Source organism: Dermacentor silvarum, chromosome 10 (genome assembly GCF_013339745.2).
Source record: "Dermacentor silvarum isolate Dsil-2018 chromosome 10, BIME_Dsil_1.4, whole genome shotgun sequence".
In the NCBI taxonomy this organism is placed as follows: Eukaryota; Metazoa; Arthropoda; class Arachnida; order Ixodida; family Ixodidae; genus Dermacentor; species Dermacentor silvarum.
Window position 1 is genome coordinate 911574 of NC_051163.1, and position 25880 is coordinate 937453.

A 25880-nucleotide genomic window follows, 5' to 3' on the forward strand; every position below is an offset into this window, starting at 1 on the left:
TTGTGTGTGTCTAGCCATTGTATTATGCATGTATATTATGAGTACTTAGCCTTTCCATTTGATTCTTACTTCCTATATGTCCTTAGAGGGACGTATTTGATTGTAATGTAATCTTGGATTCATTGTATGTCTGGTACAGTGCTTTTTGTGAAGGTTTAGTAATGCTAATCATGTTTCGTCTCCATTCCTGATGGGTGGCTGGAGCCCAGTCAAGCTGCAATGTAGCAGCTTTTTCTTCGGCCACCTTTTTCGCTTTGTAAAGTTGCGAAATAAAGTTGCTTTGATTGAAAAAAAAAATGTGCCTTTATTGTCACATGTACCTTTTCTCTCCAGGTTTAATTTTCTTTATTATCAGAATTGAAAATTTTCGAGGCCAGTATTTCAGACAAATTCGTCTTCAGTTAAATAAACATTTTTATCATTCGAACGCCCCTGTAGAATGGAATTCGCGCACGCCAGAAAGATGAAAAGCAAGAAAAGAGGGCGGCATCAAGAGAAAGACGGTAGAAAATAAAAAGAGCAAGGCAGCCATCTGCCCAACGAAAGTTGCACCACTGCATTTACCGGACTTGAGGTCATCGCTATACGAGAGAGCGGTGGGATATAATCAAGATGGTGCGAAGGCAGCAGAACGAGAAGAAAAACACCGCTCGGCTGAGGCTGCAACTGGTTGCAGCAGAGGCGCGCCAGGAAGGATGCGTCTGCGAACGGTTTCTTGGCAGATTAGCTGACCTGGGAGCAAGTCGAGGCCACGGTCGATCCAGCTGGACGTGCGACAGCGTTGCAGTGGGCGACTCGGCACTGCGAACGGGCTGCTGCCGCCGCCGCTGCATTGCACATTCCAATTTGCAGCAGCGCAGTGGTGCTTCAAGTGTGTCAACCTCGTGAACCGGACCGGCGAGAACTGGTTTGCTCTCGCTTCCGAATCACTGGCTCCGGACCGTCGTGTATGTCGTCCATTCTAAGTTACACGCCAGGGAAAATCGCGGTGAAGCTCGCGCGGGTCGCATTGTTTACTTGCGCCCATTGTTTGCGGCATTGTTTGTCTTCCGGGCATTTCTGGTCGTGGGAAATTTTTCTGCTCGCTACAGTGTGAGCGGCCAGCGGCACTGATAGATGGAACGCTGGGATCATCGCTCATGGTCGTTAGTTGATTTTCTGTGGCACTTACACTGTTAGATCCACTTAGAGCACGCGATTGCGAGACAGTAACCGCCAAGCGAAACACTTGATTACAAAGTTGATGCTTCCGGCGGACGTCATGGACGGACAACTGTTTTTGTTTTTAAGACGGCGTATTGTCGTCGGAATATAAACCGACTGAGTTGCGAGAGCAGAAGAAAGATGAAGTGTGTAATGGAGCACTTTAATGATTATGATCAGTGGTAATCTCAATCCAACCAGCGCGGCCAATCCCCCCCGTGGGTACGAGCCATGTTTTGAGGCAACAACAACATCAGTGGGCATGCTGAAGAGATAAAATGATGGAGAGCGACGTTCGAGATTGACATTTGTGCAGGTGTTGCAGCACGGAAACGGTTAAAATGGGAAGTTAATTTCTCGGTTACGAATAACGAAATAAGCAGATGATGCGACGAATTCGCGTCATTTCCTGCGATAATTTTTTTTCCTTTTTTTTCGTATTTGATGGAATGAAGACAAACGTTACACTCCTTGTCGCCATCTTGTGGGAATGACTCTCACTTAATAGTAACATACAAAGGTTAATAAATATACAGCAAGAATTTCTCTTGAGATGGACACATCAGGGCCCGAATTTTTAAACACCTCCTAGTCGAATATGATAGCTCAGGCACAGGCAAGTGAGTAATATCTCCCCGTGTGAACAGCTTGGCGAATTCAGCACTGAATTCTTATGGCTCAAGTACTTCTTAGGAAATATTTGTAATTTGCCAGCCGTCCTTGATAATCAATTTACGTTGTTACGATTGGCCGGGGCCTGTTCTTACGAAACGTTCTAGCTACCAATTATGTTGTGAATGCAGTATGCCAGCCCCATCTTCATGATGCTGCGTACCCGCCGTGGTTGCTTAGTGGCTATGGTGTTGGGCTGCTAAGCACGAGGTCGCGGGATAGAATCCCGGCCACGGCGGCCGCATTTCGATGGGGGCGAAATGCGAAAACACCCGTGTACTTAGATTTAGGTGCACGTTAAGAATCCCCAGGTGGTCTAAATTTTCCGGAGTCCCCCACTACGGCGTGCCTCATCAGATCGTGGTTTTCGCACGTAAAACCCAATAATTTAATTTTTTTATGATGCTGCGGAAGAACATATCTTCTTGCTGAGTAAGAACTCATCGTGACGCTTGGGCGCGTTTCGTATTTTCCCGGGCCTTTCTAGCGCTGTCGATGCCTATTGCGGAACTATCACTCTCGTGTGCATAATTTTGGCAGCAAAGCAAGAAGCAAATATTCGCCATAGTCCTTTGAATCTATTTTGTGTTATTTGTGTTTGTGTTTGTTAATTTATTTTGTGTTTTGTGTTTGAACCCATTTATTTCATTTTATTTATTTTTATTTTTGCACAGAACCAATCAAGCGACTCCAAAACCTTAAGGTGTCAGTATGCACAAGTTAAGTTTTGCGATAGCTGACAATAGCGGTATAGTTAGAGAAAAAAATGTAATCTTCTTATTGATTGATGCACGTGGAAGCAACTCCATCTCTAAAACGTTGTTTTCCCCACGTTGATGTAATTGCCACAGGAACTCTTGATGCCGTTGAGTGAAGGACACAGACATTTCTTGTTTTAGTACTGGACTCAGGTCACCGCTATCTATAGATCCAGTATTTTTCTGGGAAATGCACTTGCTTTTGAAGCGGACATACTTTTTCCAGTTTTATTTCACATTGTACCCTTTTGGACGACGCAGGTAGCTTTTAACGACCGGAAGTTCTGGGAGCCAACAACCATGTTTTCCCGAAGAAGACATCTTATCTTAAGCAGAGATCGTAAATTTATTCGTTGCGTCCTTCCTTTGATTTCAAAGAAAAGCTAGGGGCAGCAAGTCCCCCGTCCTTACGACACTTTCTTCGAAGTTTCGCAGCCAGGGCAAGTCAAGGCACAATCTTTACGTTAAAGTAGGACATAATACAACCTGGATTGCACCAAAGGGCTGTTCTGCATGATATTTTTTCTGCTTGGTGTTGCTTCTTTAAATTGACATAGTTGCCACGCTATGGTACAGATGGGTATGCCACTTAATATTATATATGTATCGTCTTACGTGATTAGACAGGACTGTCTGCCGGAAATTAAGGTTGCGCGTAGTTGTAGAAGCTACGACTGTGAGCTACGATTAGAGTGACATTGTGCGCATTTCGCGGACTACGTAATTCTGAACCAGCAAAATGAAAAAAAAAAAAAAAAAAAAAAAAAAACAAGCGGAGGAACGCAGGTGCGGGACCGCACGAAAGTTCAGTACGCTTGAGGAAAGAAGAAAATGAAGTAAAAATAATCAAAGCATGGGCGCTGACGTAGATAGCCGGTACTGTACGGCAAACAAGCCAACAATGGAATAAGAAAGAAAAGATTACAGATAGATCGGCCTGGTGCAGACGCCTCTAGGGTACTGCTTCTAGCGGGGGAAAAGGAAAGAACTATAGAGAATTATGAGGAGATTCAATAAGGACAGACCGCACGGCGTGAATATTCACCAATGTGTGCCCGGAGGCCCGTGCCTCTGACCAATCCAAGGAAGACACTGACGTCTCGGCTATGGTTGACGCCGAGTGCAGAAAAAGGTCCCATCAAGACGTCCTCAGTCATCAGAATTGCTGCTCGTTCGTGTTAAGGAAGCACAGCCTGGGAAGACCGACTCGTGAGTAACGGGACTTGCGCTTCTCGCAGAGCCAACGGTATCCGGAAAGTGTCTGTAGGGGAGAGGGGTGGGGAGGGAGAGCTAACAAGCCGCGCGCCTCACGAGTCCCGCGATGCACGCAACTCCGAACACACGCATCGCCGGCAGGCCCCGGAGAAAGGCCAGCTGAAGACGAGAAAGGCCCGACGGCGCGTGGTCGGTCACGAAGCGGGCGGCCGCTAATTGGCGGCTCAAGGCGAGCCTAGTCGCACGGATCGGATGAGCCCCGTGGGAGACTGCCGCACAGGAGGGTGGGCGGCAGCGTCTGCACGTCGTGTCGCCAAGGGGCCGGCGCGTCGCCAGCGCGGGCTTTCGTCCGAAGAAGAAGTTGGGGCGTGTGTCTTGTTGTCTCGGGGGTGGAGGGGGAAAAAACAATGGCGGACGCCTGACAACGAGGACACACCGTCGTGTCGCCCGAGCGGATCCAGAGCGGGAATGGACGTCCTTGGCTCCGCACAGAAGGACTCCCCGGCGCGGCGGCGAGGGATGCAAATAAAGCGCGCGCTGTCCGGAGCTTGCCTATATGGGACACCCACCACCACTGTGCCGTCTTCAAGAGCGTGCGATAAAGGACTAGTTGGCGGCGCTTTGGTATGCGACCGGAAGGAGAAAGAGCAGCGTGGAAGCTGACAGAGGGCAAGCAAGCCGGGACAGTCAAAGATAATACCACTTTTGGATGACGTTCTTTAAAAGTTGAGCTGTACAAACTCAGACGCAGGAATTCGCGACAATGGCTACGGATTATGAGGTTTATATTCACGGTTTAAAATTTGGAATAGTGTATTGCGACATTCCAATATGTATCAGACAAATAGCTTTTTTTTTTTTTTTTTGCATCACAAGAGCAGCTCGGCATGGTTAGGAATTCGACTGTATCTTTTCTTTCGCTGCATTATCCATTGCAAAGTCGCAGTTAGGTCACAACGCCGTTGTTACTGCACGCCTCCGTCGTGTCGTGCGTCATTCTTGTCCGCCTGCGGCCATCAGCCATATGTCATCAGCCATAGATCCATAGGCCTGATGATGTCAGACCACGGAAGCTATGCAGCATTAAGCTTGGTCAATCGCTGGGACGGATGCCAGCAGGAAACGATCACTGCTGGTGGCTAATTCTTTCCTGCCTCAGAATAGTACAGTTGTCCAGGGCAAATGATTAATTCCCACACCATTCTTAGTAACAAGAGAACCTTATCTCTCCGTTCCGATGTACGCGCCATGAAAAAAAAAAGAAAAAAAAAACGCTCGTGTACGCAACATTCGGCGCACAATAAAGGACTGCGGGCGATGTATATTGATCCAAACTCTTCCATCACGGGTCTTTCACAGCCCGACAACTGCCTTGGTACTCTAATTCCCAGAAATATACCAATCTCTCTTTCTCTCTCACACACACTCTCTCTCCTTTTATCTTGTGTCTGTTCGAGTCCGTTTTCGTTCTGTTTGCGCTGGGCCGTTGTTGCGCTGGCAGTTCGGATGGCATACGTACTTTAGATTCGGGACTGTAAATGGTGCGGGTATGACTTCGTGCTTCTCTGTGCTCACAAATTGGCCGCAAGCGCCGAATGAGAGACGTGACCCGCGTGCTTCCTGGAAGGTTCACGATTTCCGTGGGAGTGCGCATCCGTATACACGTAGGTCACGGAAGCGATTTCGACACTAACCTTGATTCTTAATAGCAAGAACTTGCAGCGTTTCTTGGGAGACGTCGTGCAAACTGTTCCGTAGATGAATTCAGGGCATGTAAAGCTGGGCACTCCTCTCTATACTGTCAACTCCAGCGTAAGCATTCGAAAATGAATGCATGACGTGCTGACAATTTCAACCAATTTCAACATCAAGTCACTAAAGTCAGTTCAGCAAGTACGGTTGGGTTAAATCATCAACTCGTATACGAGTTGGTGAGTTATGGTTGGTTCGGCATACTAAGGCAGCAGCGCACGGACGACAGAAACACAAGAGCGAAAATTGACGCCACGAGCGCTGACGTCAGCACTCGCAGTGTCATTTACGTTCTCGTGTCCATTGTTCTTCCTGCGCTGCTGCCTTTCGTCGGGTTTCACTTCGGCGCATTCGAAGCTCAATCATGGTATCTTTGGGCACGTGACGGCGCCTTAAAAACCTTCCTGCATGTAAGCATCTGTCTTCCCCTATGCAGCAAAACCGTGCACCTGCGAATGCAAGTCATGACGTCCGAGATCTGGCGGCTCTCCGGCTGATCTTGGAGGCCATGTGCAGACTATTTGTTTTGCCTCAGCTCAGAGGTTCATTGCTGCAGGGCCGGAAAAGAAAAAATCAGGCAAGTTTGCACTCGGTCGCGCAAAGCTTAGGCACAGCGAAGCTTACTGGCTGCTACTGCTAAGTATGAACTTGGTTGCTGCTAGGTTTTAACTTGGTTTAACTTAACTACGCATGTAGGAAGGTATTCTCGAGCGATCATTTTCGGAGGTACCTTCCCTTTCGCGACATTTCGCGTGACTAGCGCTGGACGTGCGGGCACCTACGAGCGACAGCGCTCCTGGCATGCCACAAACGCAGGCAGGCAAACCAAGGTTGGCACAGTGCCAAGAACGCTGCTGCTTGCCGACGCCGAACGCGTTAGACTCTAGCCGCTCGATATCAATCGGGGCAGCTTCGCTGTGTCTTGAGCTTTGCGCGGCCTAGTGCAAGCTTTAGCTTTTTTTGTTTCTCCTGGCTCAGGGCGCCGCGGAGATAAGAGAGGCAGGGGTCGGGAAGACAGGGAGCTGGCGAGGTGGAGACCGCGTGTGCATGCACGCGGTCTCCTCCTCCTCTTCCGGGTTGCCATGGCTACCACGGCTACGCACCACACAAATTACGGCTGGCTTAAATAGCTTCGCTGTTAAAAAAGCAAAGGCGCTTCTCACTCCTGCGGTGTTTCCAGCGCTAGTGTATTCGGTCATAAGACGAGGACAAGTCCTGGAAAATATGCAATTAATTTTATAAATTTAATTTTGACGAACAAGCTACTATAGTCGCCATGAGTAGAAAGCGGCACTGTTTAGAGACAGGGGCACGCGAGAACAGAAATTTGCTAAATGCTACCCTTGAGTCGTGCATAACGCCTTTATTTTCTGCTAATTCCTCTACATACGTTGCACGATCGAGTAGAACGGGTTTGATCACCTCGCGTGCGCGGGCATTAGCCGTTCCTGAAATGCTTCAAACGCGGACGTACTGGATATTGTCCGAAATATTACTGGCACCTATAACGTGCCAGTAGTGGTTGTGGCACCTTCTAGTGGTGGGCCACGAGGCCTATCACCCCAATGTAAGCAAGGAGTGTGTCTCGTATACGCTTATGCTGATGGTAGTCTCCAGTGGGTCGCGTTCACTCTTGGAATGTGGATTGTCTGGAGGTGAACACGACGCCACGGTCCCCACTCACTACTTTGAACAAGCGGGGCAGTGCGGGTCGACAAAGTAAGCATCGTCCGGTACCGCCGCGAAACGAATGCCACGTTTCCTACTCAGCTTTGCAGCCCGTCACTTCGCGTGCAGCTGAACTCCGTGCCTACCTCTCGGCCATGACAGAAGCTACGGATAACGCAGTCATCGGGACCAAGCAAATCCTCATTTATCCAAACCCTCAAGATGTTGTCCGTGCCCGTGGCTCGTACTCTATGGGTTAAGACGACCTGCCAGCGAGTGAGCTACGAAGGTCTTGCATAATCGAAACCGGGGCACAGGTTCACGGTAATGCTGCCAACCCCATCTGTTAAAATATGCAAAATATGAGTTAAACAGTGATCGAAATTGTCATGCTGCGACTGTTTAGCGGTAGTCTAAAGTGACGAAAAGTATTGTTACAGAAAAGGCAAGCTGACGCAAGCAGCCATGCGCTTAGCCAATCATTAGCACCATTCTTTCATCTCTCACAAAATGTTGATAACTTGTTATAGTTTATTTTAAAGCATTTTCGTTGAAAGTACATGTATCTTTACACGCACATATTAAAACGAATTGCTTTAATATGTGCGTGTAATACTGCGGGCACTGAAGATTTCAGAGGCCGTGATTTCAGGTATGCCATTACACAGGACACTTTCTTCCCACTGTTTTTGGGTATATAGAGCGGCGTCGTAATAAAACTTAGGCTAGCAGCGCGAACGTTTTCGCACTACTTAACCGTTACACCCACAGACGCACCGCACCCCCTCTGAGGAGCTTTAGCTACCTTTCTCACCCTGTCAACAAGCGAAGGCGAGAGCCGAAGGGCAGTGTAATCCTTTCCTACCGCGCACCTCTAAACCGTCGCGCTCCAGCCTCCAAGCCCCAGCGAAGGAAATTTAGCTAGTGGTCTATGTAACGCAACAGCAGTTATCCGATACGTTTTCCCACGCTGAGATGCGCACACAGAAAAATTGATTGTTTGCTTTATTCACGATGAGGAAAAAGGTGACGCGTAAAAATTTTTCTTTCACTGCGCGTTTTCAGAGTCTACACCACTCAGCAGTGGGCTGTAATCACGATGATAAAGCGTTTTCTTGTAAGGTAACTATAGCTCTCCGGCTTTCTTAGCTTTCGCTCTCGGGTGCGCACGCACGCACTCATAGACGTACATGCATACACACTGCAAACAAAAAAGAAAAAAGATAATCGACTGGTGCCCGTTAGCCCTTGGCCAATACGCAGGGGAGTCCGAGAGCACACAACCGCAGCGTTTCTCTTCCTCCTCGGTGCCCATATACGTAACTGATTTCTGGCTCTTGAAAATATACCACGGAGGAAGAAGAAGACGCCGAGAGAGGAGGCTGCTCGATGTCGTAACGCAACAACAATCAATGGGCAACAAAACTCGACTGGCGCGACGACCTCGCGTGGCAGATTGTGCTGAACCGCTGACCATTGCGCGCGCATTACACGACCGTGTCGTGTGCGTTAGCGTGCTTACGTAGTGCGTGCGTGCGCATACCACCGTTCGGTCGGGGCAGGCCATCTGTCCGTTCGGGGGCGCAAAGAATGGGCCTTTCGTAACGTCGTCGCCCCCCTCGTCCTCCCCGAACGTGTGCAGCCAAGCCACGTCGTTTAGCATGGCCGTACCGTCGGCGTCGACCTCGAAGGGTCACCGTTTTCCCACACGCAGCTGGCGAAGCGCGGCACGGCCTCGGCGGAGAAGCGAGCAAGCGCGATCGCGCTTAACGTTCTCCCGGGAGCGTCTGCTTATACCCCACCGGCGCATGCGCAGACTGAGCCGCTGCATCATTGGCAGTCGCGGGCGGTCGAAGACGACTACGAAGCCCACCACGCATATAGCTCTTCCGGCCACGGTTTTTGCGTTGGCGATCACCGTTTCCAGACTTGCTCGCTTCCTCCGAGGAACGTCTCCTTGGTACGCGGCCACTGCCTGTGCCCACGCTGCAAATTCCTCGCAGGCTTCCCAGAGAGACACGCACGAGGAATCAAGTAAAAAATGAAAAGGAAAGAAGAAACATAGCGTTGGCAGTGTGCGGGTACGGGTACTAACACTCCGTTCTTGGCTCTGCAGGCGATTGAGACGTTGCTATTTTCTTTCATTCCTTATCGAGGTGATTGCTTAGAGAGAGCGATTGCTTTAGTTTGTTTCTTTCCTTTTGTGCAGCGCGCGGCGAGTTTTGCATAACAGGAAAGCAACGAATTCCCACCGTCTCCTCACGCGCCTTGATTCGTTCGTGCGTTTAGGTATGCTCCAGTGAAGCCAAGTTGGCTCGCGCAGATTACTGACGAATTCGATTATGGACGTGTTGTCTGTCGAAAAGCTACGTCGGTCCTATGTGGCTTCAGAACGTGCACAGCCTAATGACTTCTGCATTTTTCTTGGAGAAGCAGTGCCCGCATGTCCTTGCATTCTCGTTGCGAAAGGGACCTTAATGTGCGCGCTCGTTGAAAACGAGAGTATGGAGTGAAAGACCGAGAGAAAATTAAATAGAAGGATAAAGGAAAGGCAAGTATGTTAATCGGGACAGCCCTGTTGGGTGTACCTTGCACAGTTGGAAATATGAATGTAGAGTACGACATGAAAAAAAAAAAAAGTATAGGTGTCTCTGCCATTGCTACTATAGAAATGACGGGCTGAAACATACTTGGACAGTCGCCAGACTTAATTGACTTGATTAACATGCTCCAAGAGTTAACATGCTTTACAGTCGCAGGCGAACAGGAACCTTCAACGATTTTCCTGAGACGGTGACTCAGTCTGCTTCACTTTTAAGAGCATCAGCAGCGCTCTTGCGGCTTTTTGCGACTGTGACGCGTACGTTTCTGTAAAAGCTCGCTTCTCAAACACAAGGTCGCAGATAGGATGGATGCGTGTAGTGACAAAGTCCGTAGTCGCGCGCATTTGAAAAATTGTTCAAGAGGGAAAACTGAACTGGTTTGACCGCATAATCATAGACGAACAGACGATAGATGTATTGGCCAGAAGGCAGTGGCGATTGATTCCGGTGAAGAAAGGAAACGAAATGTCTGAGATGAAACCGTAAGACGGTGTTGAGAAAGTTTTGAGCACTACGAAACTAAGAGAGGATGGGCAACCTGCTTGTGGTGCTGTGGAAATACGCTTATCGATAACGGGGACCTCGAATAAAAGTGAAAAGTGGAGCGGCACATCCAGAACCTAAGTTAGTCCGTAGATTGCCTAGAGACTTCAAGTGCACCACTCAGCCTTAGACTTGCTCTTTTAATTCACTAGTTTCAATTTTCGTGCACAATACACATTGTAACAACAGTTGTTGCAATTCCTTTGTTCAGTAGGAATAGTTTCCATTTGTGGAAGTGTAGTCCGCATACTTCAGAAGTCATGTTTGCTGAAAATGTATATGTATTAGTGGACAAGAAATTGAAAGGTAATCGATTGTACAGGCTGTCATACAGCGTTTATATACGCGTAGCAGAACATCTAGATGCTTTATTTAGAATGTAAAATAAAATTTTAGAGGAAGCGTACCTAATTGCTCGTATACGTACTGACCATGCGTTTATACATGCACCCAAGTCGTGCCTTCTCGCATGACTCGGTGAAGACCCCATTCAAGCTTCCAGAGTGAACATATTGACTACGCCTTTTCATAATCGCGGCTACGGCCCTTCTGGACACAATATGGCACGCCTTCCTCAAACGGAAGCGTTGGCGATTGCGTGACGCCCCGCCCTTACCGTACGCTCTCTTTCGTGAGCCACCGCAAGCTTCGATGGGTTCGAACCTACGTAATTCCTCACGCACGTTGCTATTTCAAAACTTATTTTAAGCTCCCGTGCTCATTAAGCATCAACGAGTCAGGGCTCGTTTTTCGTACCTTCCCATCCCCTTCCCTTTATTAAACAAGTAGGTCAGGAAGTCCGCGGAAGTAAACCACTTGCCTGTACAGTGACGTCACCTGATTATTTCCTGGATCACGCTGCCGCTGCTCGGCTAATTCCATTTCGGCCCACGCGGGGCAGCGTACCTGGTCCCACGCAAACAACTCGCGCACGTCATTTACAGGCGCGGCGTGGCTGGACACGGCGCTATGTTAAGCATAATATACGGCTTGTAGTCATTCTGCGGTTGCGTGTTCAAAGGCGCACAACCGCTGCCGCGGTTGCTACGATGTAATAAAGAAAGAGTAACGGCTGAAGCGATGACCACAACTTGGGCGTCGTCTGCATACATCGGCGGTGGCCTGGTATCGTCGGTTCCCTTGTACAGCCCGCTCGTCGGCGGGTCGTGAGAGCGCAAGGGTGGGGTCCCACCCAACGAGCCTTCTGCAATAGAATGCAGTCCCCGTATTGTGACAGTCCCCGTATTGTGACAGTCCCCCGAATGCAGTCCCCGTATTGTGTATACCTTAGTGGGTACACGCGCCTCATCCGGGACTTGGTGGCCCGGATATATGACGTATTTATAGACCTTAAGTGACGTTGTGGTCACGTCACCGGCACAATTCGTATAGGAACCGGCTGTCTACAGCCTTTGTTTTCTTTTTCATCAAACCATAATTAGTAGATGATAGCCCCATTATGGAAAGAGCGAGTGTTGTGCAAGGTAGAGTAACAATGTCATTCCCTTTGTGTAGACTAAGCAAAAACAAAAACAAAAAAAAGGGGGGGGGGGAAGGGGAAAAATACTTCCTTTATCCTTATCTTTTTCTGCCTAAAAAGCTTTACACAATCTGTGGAAATTATTTTGTCGTCCAGCAATAATCGTCATCAAGTTTGTGCGCGCTTCCTTCATTTAACGTTGCGTTCCCCACTTTTCTGTCAGAAACGCTATGTCACGTTGACACGTACAGGCCGTTGCTAACCTGAAAGTACCAGGAGCGCAGCGTTAAAGAAATGTAATGCCCGTAAAAGAATATGATGCTTAACGTTGGGCGACAAATAATATAAGCCCGAAAGGGTGCAAATTTTGCTTAAGAGAACCTCGCATTTCCGAACTACGGTAGATCATCGTATCTGTAGTCGGTGACAACCTAAGAATTACAAACAAGCTCCACCTACAAAAACGCAGTGCACCTGCCCTTCACCTCACAAAGACAGCCAAGCGAGCTGGAGTGCGCTCACAGCTTAATGACTTTTTCTCTGCTAATGTAAATGCTGGGCTAATATGAAAATAAAAGCTCATTGTTTGAAGCTCAAATATTACCTTTGGCTGAGCATGATATCAGTATTATCCATAAAACTTGAGCTAGACATTCGTCTTTCATTCTGAAACCAGTGACCCAAACACAGATCTGTATAATAAAAAAAAGCACAGCTGTTTGAAACATACAATACCGCTTGGCGTCAGGGAAATAAACGAACCCTATTGGTTATATATATATAATTAGTGTATAATTGCCTGTGGACAGCTAGGTTCGGCTCTCTTTCATAGGGAAGGATAGCTGCACTGCGTTTTTGTGGGAGGAGCTTCTTTGTAATCTTTAGGTTGTCACCGACTATAGAGAATATTACTTTGTGGCGAAGATACTTGCACCATTACAACATGCATGGATATCTCGAAGAGAAAATTTCTGAAGTCGACAGACGTCAGTAAGTGTTTGTAGACGCGGCGTGTAGTTCCGTATGTGCAGCTGAGTTGTTCTCTCTCTCTGGGTCCTTCCGTTTTTTCACCCCTTTACCTCATTTCTTCTTTGTTAGCGGGATCTTCATAATGTTGTTCTCCTCGCCCTTTCGTTAGTCAAGATATTTCCTCTCAGCCGCGCATGTGCTTACCAATACGCGTCGCGCATGCACGACACTCGAAATAGTTGTCACTCTAAAGATTGCGATGAATTTTGTAGCGCCAAGATTAGCCATGGTCGAAAGAAAATAAAATCTTTCTCTCTATCGCATCGTGTTTATCTGAGTTGCTAAATAAATGAATACGTATCCTGTAATAAATATGCACTTTACTGACCCAATTGAGTATAATTTCAAAGATTGCAGAACATTAGTTACCTTGCGTACACCTAACTCGAACGTTCAAACTTTGTTGCTCGGTTTCCCTATCCTAGATTTTAGTTTAGGGCGTCGCGTTTCACCGGTTATGCGTTGGAAATGAGCTAGAAGGGGCCCAAATCGGGGGAAACAAAAAAAAAAGGAAAACATTTAGCTTGGTGTGGCGCTAAGCGTGCTTACGACATCAGATTGCCGTTACGTCGCCAGTGTTGTAGCATCTATGATAGCAATAGTTTAGTTATCGGAAGCACGCGGTGCCATTTATTTCTTTTATTCCTCTCTCTCTCTCTCTCGTATAACCTCTTATTGATCCAGAACACTTGCTGACAACTTATAAAACAAATGTACAGAAACCATTGACGATGATTACCCGCCGCGGTAGCTCAGTTATCTAAGGCGTTGAGCTGCTGAGCGCCAGGGCGCGGGATTGAATCCCGACCGCGGCGGCCGCATTTCGATGGAGGCGAAATGCAAAAACGCCCGTGTGCTTGCGTTGTAGTGCACGTTAAAGATCCCCAGGTGGTTAAAATTAATCCGGAGCCCTCCACTATGGCGTGCCTCATAATCAGAACTGGTTTTGGCACGTAAAACCCCAGAAAGAAGAAATAACATAGACGATGATTGTTCATGTAAACGTAGCCGAACGCCTTTATCGAAATCTGTTCGCTTCATTCAGAATGACGCGTGAGGATATATTTAGGTAGTGTTTTGTTATTTGATTGCGTAATTGCGTAGGGAAGAGAGCAATTAACCAGCACATTTGTTGCGGCAGCATAGGCGGCTTTACATATAGGCTGATTCGTCATACATACGTGCTGCCTCCAGCGGCGCCAGAGCCGGTGTCAAAGCGACAGTCATCCTCCTCTCCCGCCGCCGCCAAAGGGCGGCGGCGGGAGAGGAGTCCTTCCCGATTGCTCCACCACAGCATGTGAACCTTCAGACGCCCGTGACCCGTGCCCCCTAAAGGGTCGCCGAAAATAGCGCCTTTTTCTATCCACAATTATATATACATATATATCTCATCTTGCGCGACAGCATACGCGTCTCAAAGAGCTATAATGGTTGGGGTACGGCGACGACCGCACCCCGCAACTCGGTCGTGCACGAGCACGCGCCATTTGCATTGTCGCCTTTGTAGTGGCAGTGACAGTCCGACAACCAAGCAGTGACCACCTTGAAGGCGGGCGAGAGAAAGCTGTTAAACTGGCTTCACACAACGAGACGGATGGCTGAATCAGACTGCAGACAGGCGTGACGTGTCGCAGCTGTAACGAATAAAAAACGCTGCTATCGGCTCGTCGGTGGCGTCCCTCTGAGTGACGTGATTCGTCGGCACTGAGCCACGTGATGCTCGTCCGCGGACAGAGTATAGGTAATGCGTCCCGTCGTGTGAATCCAGCTTTAGCTGACAGAAAGCCTCCTGGGTTCATCCGCGTGGTGAGTTTAGGCGCGCGTTCCCGCGTTCATCCGCACTTAGCGGGCGACATTTGTGAGCAGATCTTCGTTTTATTTTATTTTCTAGTTGTCGGTGGCCTTCTAGTTGGACCAAGAACAGTTCGATAAGTCCGCTTCTGATAAGCAACTCGCTTGGTCGATCAACTTCCAATGTGTGCCGTGCGCTCAGGCCGTTTTCACTTCCGGCCTCGACGACCACTCGTAAAAATTTAGAATAAAATGACTTGCTGCCGGACATTTTGTTTCTGACGCGACGCCTTTTGGCGTATGTGGTATAGTTATCAGCAATGGCAACAGTGGCCAACGCACTCTTCGGCTTTTCTAATTATGGTTCTGCCGACTGCGTGCATTATATACCGGCAGCCATATGGGCCGTGTTGCCATATATTTTTGTCGCGTGTCGCTAAACTGAGACAAAGAAGTCGCTAAATTTCCGCCAAACATTGCTTCAGTGTCGCTAAAGTTGTCGGTAAAACTGTCGAGTTAATTTTAAATAATGTAGGCGTTTCTGAAAAATATAAGCTAACGTGCACGGCATAACCTACCGAAGCGTGTCGCATTTGTCCGCGCATGTGTGGAATAAACAGTAACTTTACCAGCAGGATACACAGGGCTTTTGATTTACAGTTATATCAATATGAAAACTTCGAAGTCGCTAAAGTGTCACTAATTGGTTTGCCACGTCGCTAAAAAATGTCGCCGGAAAACTTGTCACTAAACAGACAAGCCACTAAATCTAGCAACAAAATCGCTAAAATGGCAGCACTGCATATAGAAAATATTTGGGCCGTATTTTTATCCTGACGTAGTCCAACTTCCATGACAGTTTCTTGTTGACGTGGTGCTACTCTGGAGACTGTCAAATTAGTTCACGTTATAGAGCTCAATAGCCATATATATTGTCGTATTCGACATCTCAGCTCTGATCGGCCGACTAACAGGATGGCTACACCGTCGTCTCATTGGTTCAAAACGCCAACGTGGCGAACTTTGAGCGTTCAGAACAGCGCCCATAGTCTATTTAACCGGTCGCCGTGACGGCTATGGGCCGCATTTAAGGTGGCGGTCCCACTCCGGCGGCACGAGCCCACAGTTTTCAGTACTTTTGGAGCAACCGTGGCGGCTCTTCCACTCAGGATATAAACAGCCCGCCAACTACACAATTTCCATTTAGGACGCAATATTTCAGTGATGTGCCTTTATTAGTTTTAAACCGCAGCTTCGTAGCTTCAGTACTTTCCCGCAAAAATGGGCAAAAGTCGAACCAGAATTCTAAATATTGCTTAATTGCGGTCGCATTGTTAGAAAAACTAATAAAGGTACATGAATGAAATTTTGCGTCCTAAATAGAAATTTCTTGAACTATAATTTATCCAAAATTTTGCTTTCTTGAGCGTGTAGTTGCCGGGCTGTTTACAACAGAAGATTGCGATATTTGGAAATCTTCAAAAGCAAATTATCCAGAAAGTAAAAATTCAACATTATTTTGTTGCGTCTAGGAAATAGATAAATATGTCCTAAAGCTACAGAGCAAGCCGCATTGCAGTAAATGCGGTAGTTTCTTCTAAATATGGTAACAGCTGAGACACAGTTCGCAAAAACAATGTATCTTATGCTTGTTCTTGAACATTTATCTCTAAATCACATTAATCAATTTCTTTGTGAATTAAGCTTTTTTATGGTATATACGACAACTTTATATCCTAAGTAGAAGAGCCGCTACGGTTGGTCCAAAAGTACTGAAAACAGGGGGGAGGGGGGGGGGGGGGGTCTCCTGCCGCCGGAGTGGGCGATTGACACCACCTCCGGTGTGGTGACACCCACCATTCTATGAATAGTATACATGTGTTCATTGCCCGCGTTGAATCAGAACAAGCGCGTCGTACACGTCACTTGCCATTCTTCGCACCTTGAATAAAAGCTTGTGAGAAAGAGATTCATGCCCAGGTGTGATACCTAGAGCACCAGCAAGCGGGGGCGTGTTCCCGTCCCTTCCGCAGCCGTTTTCTTCACCTTCCTGCCTCAGCTGCCGGCTGTTGTCGAGTCAGCGCGGAAGTGGCCTTTGCCGCGGCGGCGATAATTGCCGGTGGCGTGTGCCGCCCTTGTGTGGACGCTGCGCGCGCGCGCGCTGGGACCGGCGGCTATGTAGGCCAGTGATCGGCTATAAATACGGACTCACTCTCCACTTGGGCAGCCGCTGCCACGAGCCGCGGCGGACGCTATTTTTAAGATCCGCGCCGTCGCACGCGCTGCCCGTCCATTGTTCATTCGTTTCTGGGGACACCCCCGAACAACCGACCCTCCCGTCTTCACGCGGAAGCTCCGATGGAGCGGAACTCTGTGTCTCTCTCTCGACGGACGGCTAGCCCTCCCTCCCGTCTCGCCTTTTCCCTTCCCAACTAGCACTCTCTCCTCTGTGTAGGCGCGTCAATGTTTGTGTTGATCGATGGCGGCTCGCGTTGGATATCTCTCTCTCACTCTTCATCGGGCCTTCCTCTTCATCGTCTCCATTCATACCTTCCTTCCGTGCGTCTTCTTCCTCGCCATAAGGTCGACGCCTATCATAAATCCCCATCTCTTTGTTTTTCTTCATATCACCCTTACTTCCCTCCGTACCTCACGTTCATCGTCGCTAGAGTAGACACGCCGTTGTGATCACACTCTCTCTATACTTCTTTCTCATCACTTTCTTGCACCAACCCATTGTAACGTATTCGTTCTCACAACGATTGGCTCTCCCTCACTCTGTAATACTATATATTCTCAATTTTCTCATTGCTTTTCCTTCTTTTTATTCGTCATTACTCTCAGCTTTTTCTTCAGCTTCTTGAACCCGGTCATCACGTTCATGCCGTATTCCGCGTCATCTTTCTCTCTATTTCTCTTTCCCAGTCTTCTTCCGACAGATTTACAATTTTGCATGTTACCTTCGTTTTCTCCGTCCACTTCTTCCTCACACATTTCTCGCAGCGTCAGTCCAGCAGGGTTCTGCCACTGCTTACAATGCCGAGCTTTTGGCCGCGTGATCAGCGCGTGACCTCGCACACATCGCAGCAGCTGCTCGTCGCGCTTCTTTCTGGCGTTACAAGCGCGCTAATCGGATTTGCATGCATGGATACCCGTGCACGTGGCCGCTGAAGTCATTCCACTCGAGCAGAGTCTAGCGCGAGGGATTCAGTCCACCGTCGGGTCGTGGCAAGCTTTTCACTGCGTGCGACTTGATGGAGCCCGCGATGCCTTACATTTTCTACCAGTTATACGTCACTTGAGGTAAAGAGCACGTAGGGCAGCAAAGAGCACGCAGTCCTACGTACCAAGTTATTTCATAGGTCGTTGCTCATGGTCCCTTATTGCTAATCTTCGTGTTTTTTTTGTTTTTTTTGTATTTACAGGAGTTGTTTGGGGGAGAGGGGGGAGGGTGTGAGCTGGTTTGTTTTTACGTATACGTGTTAATAAAAATATTTTGTTATTTCGATCCTCGAGCGCTTCTTATTCTTTTTTTTTTTCTTTTTCGAGCATAATGCACTTGTGTTCGGAATGACACACTAGTTTATAAGTGACACTCATTTTGACAAGAATAGCACATGCTTAAAGGCTGCCTCTATAACTGCTCTACGCAAGGTGTCGATCTATTCGATGGTGCCCACAACTTGTTTGACATTCTAAGCATTCGTCTGAAGAAAATCTAGCCGTCTTTCGATGCACATGATATTTCCAAAGCATGTAATAATAATGATATACGGACGATGTACTATCGCGTTCTATGTGAGTCACAAAATGGTATACACACGCCCCTTTTTCATTCACTTAGAAATATGATAGGTGCCATTTTTCTTGTAAAGCTTGTAAAGGAGATGCTGCCAGTAACTCGAAAAGCATTCGTTCAGCAATTTTCCGTGTGTCGGCACTACCAATAAATTTCAAACTCTTGAGTGGATGAAGGTGGGGGGGGGGGGAGACGGAAGGTTAGTTGGGGGTGGGGGAGCGCTGGCAACGACGATCTTGTCACGGCCAGCAGCCGACAGTCTGTACGTGCAACAAAGCTTAATTTATTTTAGTCGTACTAAGTCGCGATTTACATTAGAAAGTTGCAGTAGTGACCTGGCTAACACGGCTACCATTCCAGATAGATGTTCTGTGAACAGTTAGGACCTATACAGCAGAAGTAAAACTACGACACAAATAAAACTACCTTTATGTTTATGACAATGCAACGGAAGACAAAGGAGAAGAATGTGCAACCGAGATGTCAAGCATTATAAAAAGGAAATCTGGTTTTTATTGATTGTTGTTCAGCAGAAGAAAAAAAGTAAGAATAAGTCCGGACATTTGGCCGTCCCGACTGGGCCAAGTCGGTACTCGGGGCATTTACTCAGAAGCAGAAACTGTCCCACTAAATTCAGAACTGTTGGTAACCATAGGTACAGTCACGGATAGGGAGCGTACGACACTGCTTAAGTGTAGCTTCCGTAGTCTCGGAGTCGTTCGGTAACGGATTTCCATGTTGCAACTCCTATTGAGCGCGATAGTATATTGTTATTTCCATGGGTCAACAGCATGTTTAAATAGTATTTCCGGTAACGTGGGGCTTCCTTCTTTTTTCTCATATTGCGACGATTGGACAAGCAGAACGTGCTTGCTTTAAGAAGGCTCTTCACTTATTATACCAAAGTCATCTGGTCCCTCTGTCGGTGATACTGCTTTTTTCCGTCAGGCCGACCGGTTCTGATCTCCACTGTGCCCACACTCCTCGTTCGCTTTTTCAATATTGCACGCCCGTGTAATGGGAAAGTTTCAAATGCCGGTCGTGTCCTTCACGGAAGGAACGATTTCCCGGCAATAAGTCGTGATGCTTTTGCTTCTGGGCGTATGGAAGTTCGAGAATTGTTGTTCGCCTGAGGGCTTTACAACATATAAAAGTCATAACTCTCCTTTATCTGCTTCTGCCGTTTCCTTTACTTCCTACAAATTATATATATATACTCCACCCGGAAGCAGGAAAACACATATATGGCATCAGTGGTTACTCAGTGTACTTCTGTGTTTTGTTCCTGGTTTTTCAGATGACACGTGTATAGGTTTGCCAGTCGTCTTGGTCGGTGCCTTCCCAGACCGTCAGTGCAGCATGGGCAGGCAACATGGACTTCATGCAGAAATGAGGCTCGAACGACGCCAACTCGTAAACATCTATAATCCAATGTGCCAGTATTCATTTGCCTCAGGATGGGAAGTAGTGGGTATCTGACACAGCCCAGAAGCAGCTATACCTTGCCTTGTGTATGGTTTTCTCTGACGCCTATTGAGCGAGGCCTTTCTTTCCCACCATCCGCATCCAGTATCCCCTTCACAATCCTTCTCCGTATATATCCCAAGGTCTACCTAAATTTACATAATTCGCGCTGCATAAAGAACAGTGATCACGCATCAACAGACAATACACAGAACGCCGATTGGCGGCGCATATAGACTTCAAAGACAATGCATCTCGCGTCAAGGCAGCCAGCCTGACGAGTTTCTCTGCAACTTTGGGGATCTATACAAACCCGCCGTGCTAGCTGCTTCAGTCGGCGCAGCGTTTTGTTTCTCAGTACAAAGTCGCGGGTTCAATACGCAGCGGTGATGGCGACAATGTGATAACGGTGCCAAAACGTACGGGTACGCTTATAGGACTATCGGGTGCAAGCACGTGCAAGCACTTAAACTTGTCGCATGCCGTTAAAGATACCCACGTATTCAACACTCATCTGGAACACTCCACCCAGGCGTTCCTCAAATCTGACTATGCAGCAAGTGTTCAAGTAAGTCCCCTGCTGTACAGACAAGAAGGCAAACAAGCAGCCACATTCTTTCTGCAACTTAGGAATGACAGCTCCACGTTGGGCACTTCTGTTCGGCTAAGCCTGAAGTGATCGCCTTTGAGCCCCGCTTCGGGCTCTTTCTCGGCGCAGCCTCGGCCTTCGAGCCGCGTCTAGACGTATGGCTAGCTGGCAGCGGAGGAAGTGTTCCGCTTGTGCAACTCGCCTCTTCCGCGGAAACGAGAGCCCACTTCCCCGTGCCGCTTCCTCGCTGCCTGTTGTCCGTCCAGCACCGAGCACGCGCCATTTTTCTTCTTCTCGCTTCCCTTTCCTCCTGCAGCGCACGTGCCAGGATCGGGCCGGGTCAGCCAGCACTACTCTAGCACAGCCCGGTGTGCGGTGCGGCGCCCAGACCGGCCGAGCCCGCGGTCAGGCTCTGATTGGCAGCAGCAAACGCGGCTCGCTTGCCGCCTCTCGCATGGAGAGCGCAGCTCGCCTGTACGCCGGGATTTGTTCGGCATACACGGCAACGCCGAGGAAAAGTTCACGCCGATGATCCGAACTGTACACGCTCGCTACATTGTTGCTGCGGCGCGGGCGCGCGGTATAGACGCCCGTGGAAGATTCTTCTCTCAAGCGGTGGGAACACTCCGAAGGTTGACCGGGCTCCGCTCCCGTTGCCACTTGTCCTTGCAGCACCTGTCGCGCCTGGATGGTTAATAAACATAACCTGCTAGTCGAAGTAACCTTTGTGTTCACGAAGTGCCCTCGACTCGAAGCTGTGTCTCTAGTCTGCACCCCCCGCTGTGGCATAATGGCTGTGGTGTCCTGCTGCTAAGCCTGAGGTATCTGGTTCGATTGTCCGCAGCCTTCCACTATATACAATGTTTCTAAGAGCCGCTGCGGTGATTTGGGGGCCATTACGCTTACGTGTACCCCATGAATCCAACTTATATTCCTCGACTCCACTATGTAGAGAGGCGCCGCCCCTATATAGTGAGGCACTGAGTTTCCTGGGCTATGAATTCGCAACCAGTCACTCCGAGCGTCGGCACGAAAACACTGCAGTGCAGTGGTGCTTCTCCAGCGACTCCTTTTCCTAAGGCTGTTATTAAAGTGCTACCTCCACTACAGTCAAGAAGCGGCGCTCCTCAATTAGGTGGAGTTGCGGAACAAGTCTCAGTCTGGGCCTTTTAGAGAATACGGAGCGAGTGTTTCGAAGCAGGTGTCCGGCCGCGTTTATACCATGGGCGTGACAGTCGTATGAGGTGCTTCAGTTGCAGCGGAAATAGATTGGTGAGTTCCTGCTGGCCTCTTAAAAAAGGGAGAGGTATCGTGATACGAAAGTTAGCGTTTAGGACTGTGTTGTAAATTCAGGATCGTATAAATTCAGCATCGTACGCACCCCTTCTCTCCACCCTATCCTTCCAATCGCCGTTCAGCTCGGTTTGGGTCGGGGCGGTAAGGACAGCTGTAAACTTGTAACGTACGCTGAAACACCATCCTGCCATTGCACAGACCTGTCGCAAGTCAACCACGCCTGTCAAGATACAATGGCTCGAGTTACGCAGTTCGGTCTTCCAAAAGAGCGTCTTCAGTCTTCCGAGGACGACTGACTCCCGTTTGCCGCAATCTTTGTCAGCGGAGAAAAGCGCCGCGCGCAGTCTTCCAAACTGCGAACGAAGACAGCTCTTGCGCGACACTCAGGGGTGACAGGCATATGCGCGAGAGAAAGGCTCCGTTCAGGTCCACGGCTGCTCCGCAGGCCAGTATACGTGAGGCATTTCTTCACTCGTCAAGACCGGAGGCGGCGCTGTTTTGTCGGAAAAAAAAAAAAAAACTGCAACCGTCAGTGACGGCTGCGGGCTTCTGTTGCATAACAGTAACACCTGCTTACAGCAAACGCGTTTGTTCTGCAGCTACCAGCAGACCTTGAGCTTCGGATTCTTGCTCCGACAGCGACCCACGCGTATCGACTGTTTTGTTGTACTTTTTTTTTTACTTTGGCATTAATTTAACGTATTTTTTTTTCAGACGCAGCTGCAAGGTTATCGCCTGCCCATACATTCATATTGAAGAGTAAGCGGCTCAGTCATGACTATAGTCACAGGGAAGTGGACACGCTTCATGAGAAATAGTCATGTAAGGTGAGCATATAGGACACTATCTCCATACTTAAAGAAAATATTGTTTGTGCGCCCCCCTCGTGTGTTTTAAAAAACACTTTGGGCGACACTTATTGTAAACACATCCGTTAAAGATGATTGTTCAATGACATGGCAGATGTTGATGTCGACCTGAACGTCTAGTGGCTGGCCATTTTGCGCAAAATGTATCTTAGTTACTTCGTTTTCTTCAGCAACGTAGTTTTGGTTAATTTTTCATACTGTTGCCATAGAACAATCCTTGAAGGTGACTCTAGTTATTTATTGACCCACGACAACAAATGCCTTTCTGTGTGTTTAGAATAGCTCCGCACTTTGTTTCTTTACAACCCATTAGAGACACGTGAGCGCACCCCAGCACGATCAAGTCTTCTACCCAGTGAATCAGACTGTACACGTGTATGCCTTGAAACAAGCTGCCCGCTGCTCGAGCTTCTCCTCTATCACTCTCGGTGGCGATTCAATCGACTACCTGCAGTCTGCTTTCGTCGACCTAAATGTAAGGGTTCGCTTTAAATCGCTTTTATTAAGTTTCGCTCGTGGACGATTCTGCTGTGGATTTATAGTCCTTCGCGAAAAGAACACTGATGCCTCGCCCTAACACCACGACTGCAAACTGAGTATTCATCTCTTGGATATAATTCCTGTGAATGCATAAGCCCCGCCATACCCCAGCTTCATTAGGTCGGTTATACGGACAGACAGATTTTCCGCAAGCGTCCATGGCGCGCTTCCCTACGCTCAATAAACGTCGACTAAGGGAATCGAACGGTCCGAAGGGCCTGGTGGCCATAAGCACGCACGAACGATCGCTTTCACGGTTCCACCAGACCTTGCGTCGCCGTCTCCTCTTAATGAGTACGCTACTCATTCGTCTTGGAATGGAAGCCCATTTGGCACCGATCATGGCGAGGACCATCCTCTGTCCCTCACTCTCTCCTCCCATCGCGCGGCAGAGGAAGATGCGTGCGAGGCGGTACGGCGCCCGCTTCGTAATCGGTTACAGTGCGTCCTTCGGCGACTGTCCAACATCGAAGCCCGCATCCCCGCCGAGCCTTCCCTTCGTCACCGTGTCGCCGATGCCTGCGGCTTCCAGAAGCGGCACTTGCGTACGTTCGTGTGTGTCTTGCCCGCGAGGTAGGCTCGGGCGTTCGAGCGAACGAGGTCAAAGACGTCCGGCGCATTGTGCCTCGGGCGGTGCTTTCTCCGCTGCAACCGCCGCCATCCAAGAGACGCACGCGACCGACGACGCTAGAGACGTGAGCCACGTAGCCCGAGGTGGTACTTGTCGCTTGTCCGCTGCCAGTGAGTGTGTGTATGTGTGTGTGGTTTGTGTACGCTCTCTGTCTCTATACGCTAGCAGGCATCCAAAGACGTACACGCTACCTGGCTTGACCTAGGAGCACGCGCTGCCGTAATCAAAGGGTTTCCCGACGCGGCAATGGCGCGCCCCTCCGCTAAGTGCGACAGGCGGTGTTGGGTGTGGCGCGCGCGACGCGTGTGTGAAAGACCGGCGCTTGGCGAAGTACCGACCTTCCAGCGCGAAGGGTTCGGCGGCCCCTCGGAGGAAACGTCGACGAACGTGGGAGCTGAGGTGCAACCACACCTGCCCGCATGCAGCCGCGTTTTGCTGCATTTCCTTTGTTCGTTTTTGTGCACGTTAGTTGACCGCAGCGGCCCTTTCTTTATAACGTCGCTGTCAAGTGCTGTCAACACAAAGGCCTCAGACTTCCTAGAAGATAATTTCAGACGCCCTTAAACCCGATTTGATTGCAAGTCAAGAGTCTGCCAACGGCCTTTTGTTCGGTGAGAAGTGAATAAAAATTTGTTATCGTAAGAACGAGACCTCTGTCTTGAATTGTTTTATTTTAATGTGCATCCGGCAAATCATGAAGAGTAGTTTTAGTCTAAACATTTTAATTGATTCTGCAAGTAATGAACTAGGTCGGTGGGTAACATTGCCTCTCATTAGACTTGCGTGTCATTAAAGATTTCTCTCTCTCTCTCTGAAGCCCAGGGCAGTGAGGAGTGCTGATCTGTCCAAAAATCTGTAGGGTTTTAAGACAGCGAATGTTTCACTGCGGGTCCATGTGCGTGGTCCCGATGACAATGACAATTTCGATTATGCAAGAACTGGCTTCGCAAGCTTTAACGATTGTTGTACGTTAATGTAGCTATTGATGCTCGCAAAGCTCTGGTAGTCTGAATAGCTAAGTGTGGGCATTTTTCTTAGCCACGATATCCACGTAAGCCACCAGCTGGCCTCGGAAACCGCACTGCTGTACGGTTCTCAACGAACAAGGACTCAGCAGTGTATCATTGCCTCTGAGCTTGCGCAGTGGTCATCAGACTTGCCTTAAGTACTGGCTGCGACGGTCTCTCAAGGACCTCCCCTCAGACTCAGCAGATCGCCGCAAAGCAATGTTCGTTCGAGGACACAGCTCTTCAGTGCAGACCGTTTCCCACGGGCGCATCCAGAGACCGTTTCCGTGACCCCGTCGGTACGTTTGAGCGCCGCTTTGCGCAGTTACCGGGTGGTTACTGGATGCAGGTTTGCCTCGACCGGCACTGAAGGCCAGCAATTGACGACGAAGCAAGTCATCGATAGAGAGAGGAAATTAAGATGGAAAACTCCAATGATCATTACAACGTCCGTATACAAATGGGGTGAGCAGGCAGTAACGTACCTGTACCATACTGACTCGCAAAAATGTAACTCGTCGCTCACTAACAATTCAGAAGTGGTGATCGTGTAGTGTTGGGCGGTCGGTCATGATTTGTGTAGCTCAGTAAGGGTTGCCATTTGCCGCGCTGTGACAGTTACCATGACGACACACTGGAACGGTGGAACTTCTGCTCAACCCTTCAGGTTGTTCGAACAAGACAGTAACGGACTGCGTAAATATTTGAAAAGACATGACCAACTGCATATATTTAAATGTTCAAGAGGCGGTTGCTTCATCTTGCAGGGGTCATCTGAGCTTGGCGCTGCCAAAGTATTTATTTACGTTGCTGTTTTGCCGTGACAACGCGTCGTCATTGACAAACGTGCACGTATGCACTCTTGAATTCTGGGGTTTTACGTGCCAAAACCACGATTTGATTATGAGGCACGCCGTAGTGGGGGACTCCGGATTAACTTGACGTAGGTTCTCTTGAATATTGCAGCGAAG

At 48.6% G+C, this 25880-nt stretch overlaps 1 protein-coding gene across 2 annotated transcripts in view; it reads right to left on the reverse strand.

Annotated features, from left to right (window-relative positions):
* Positions 1-25880, reverse strand: part of LOC119431168 (A disintegrin and metalloproteinase with thrombospondin motifs 16) — a 223806-nt gene that overhangs the window by 56128 nt on the left and 141798 nt on the right. The window lies entirely within an intron of this gene.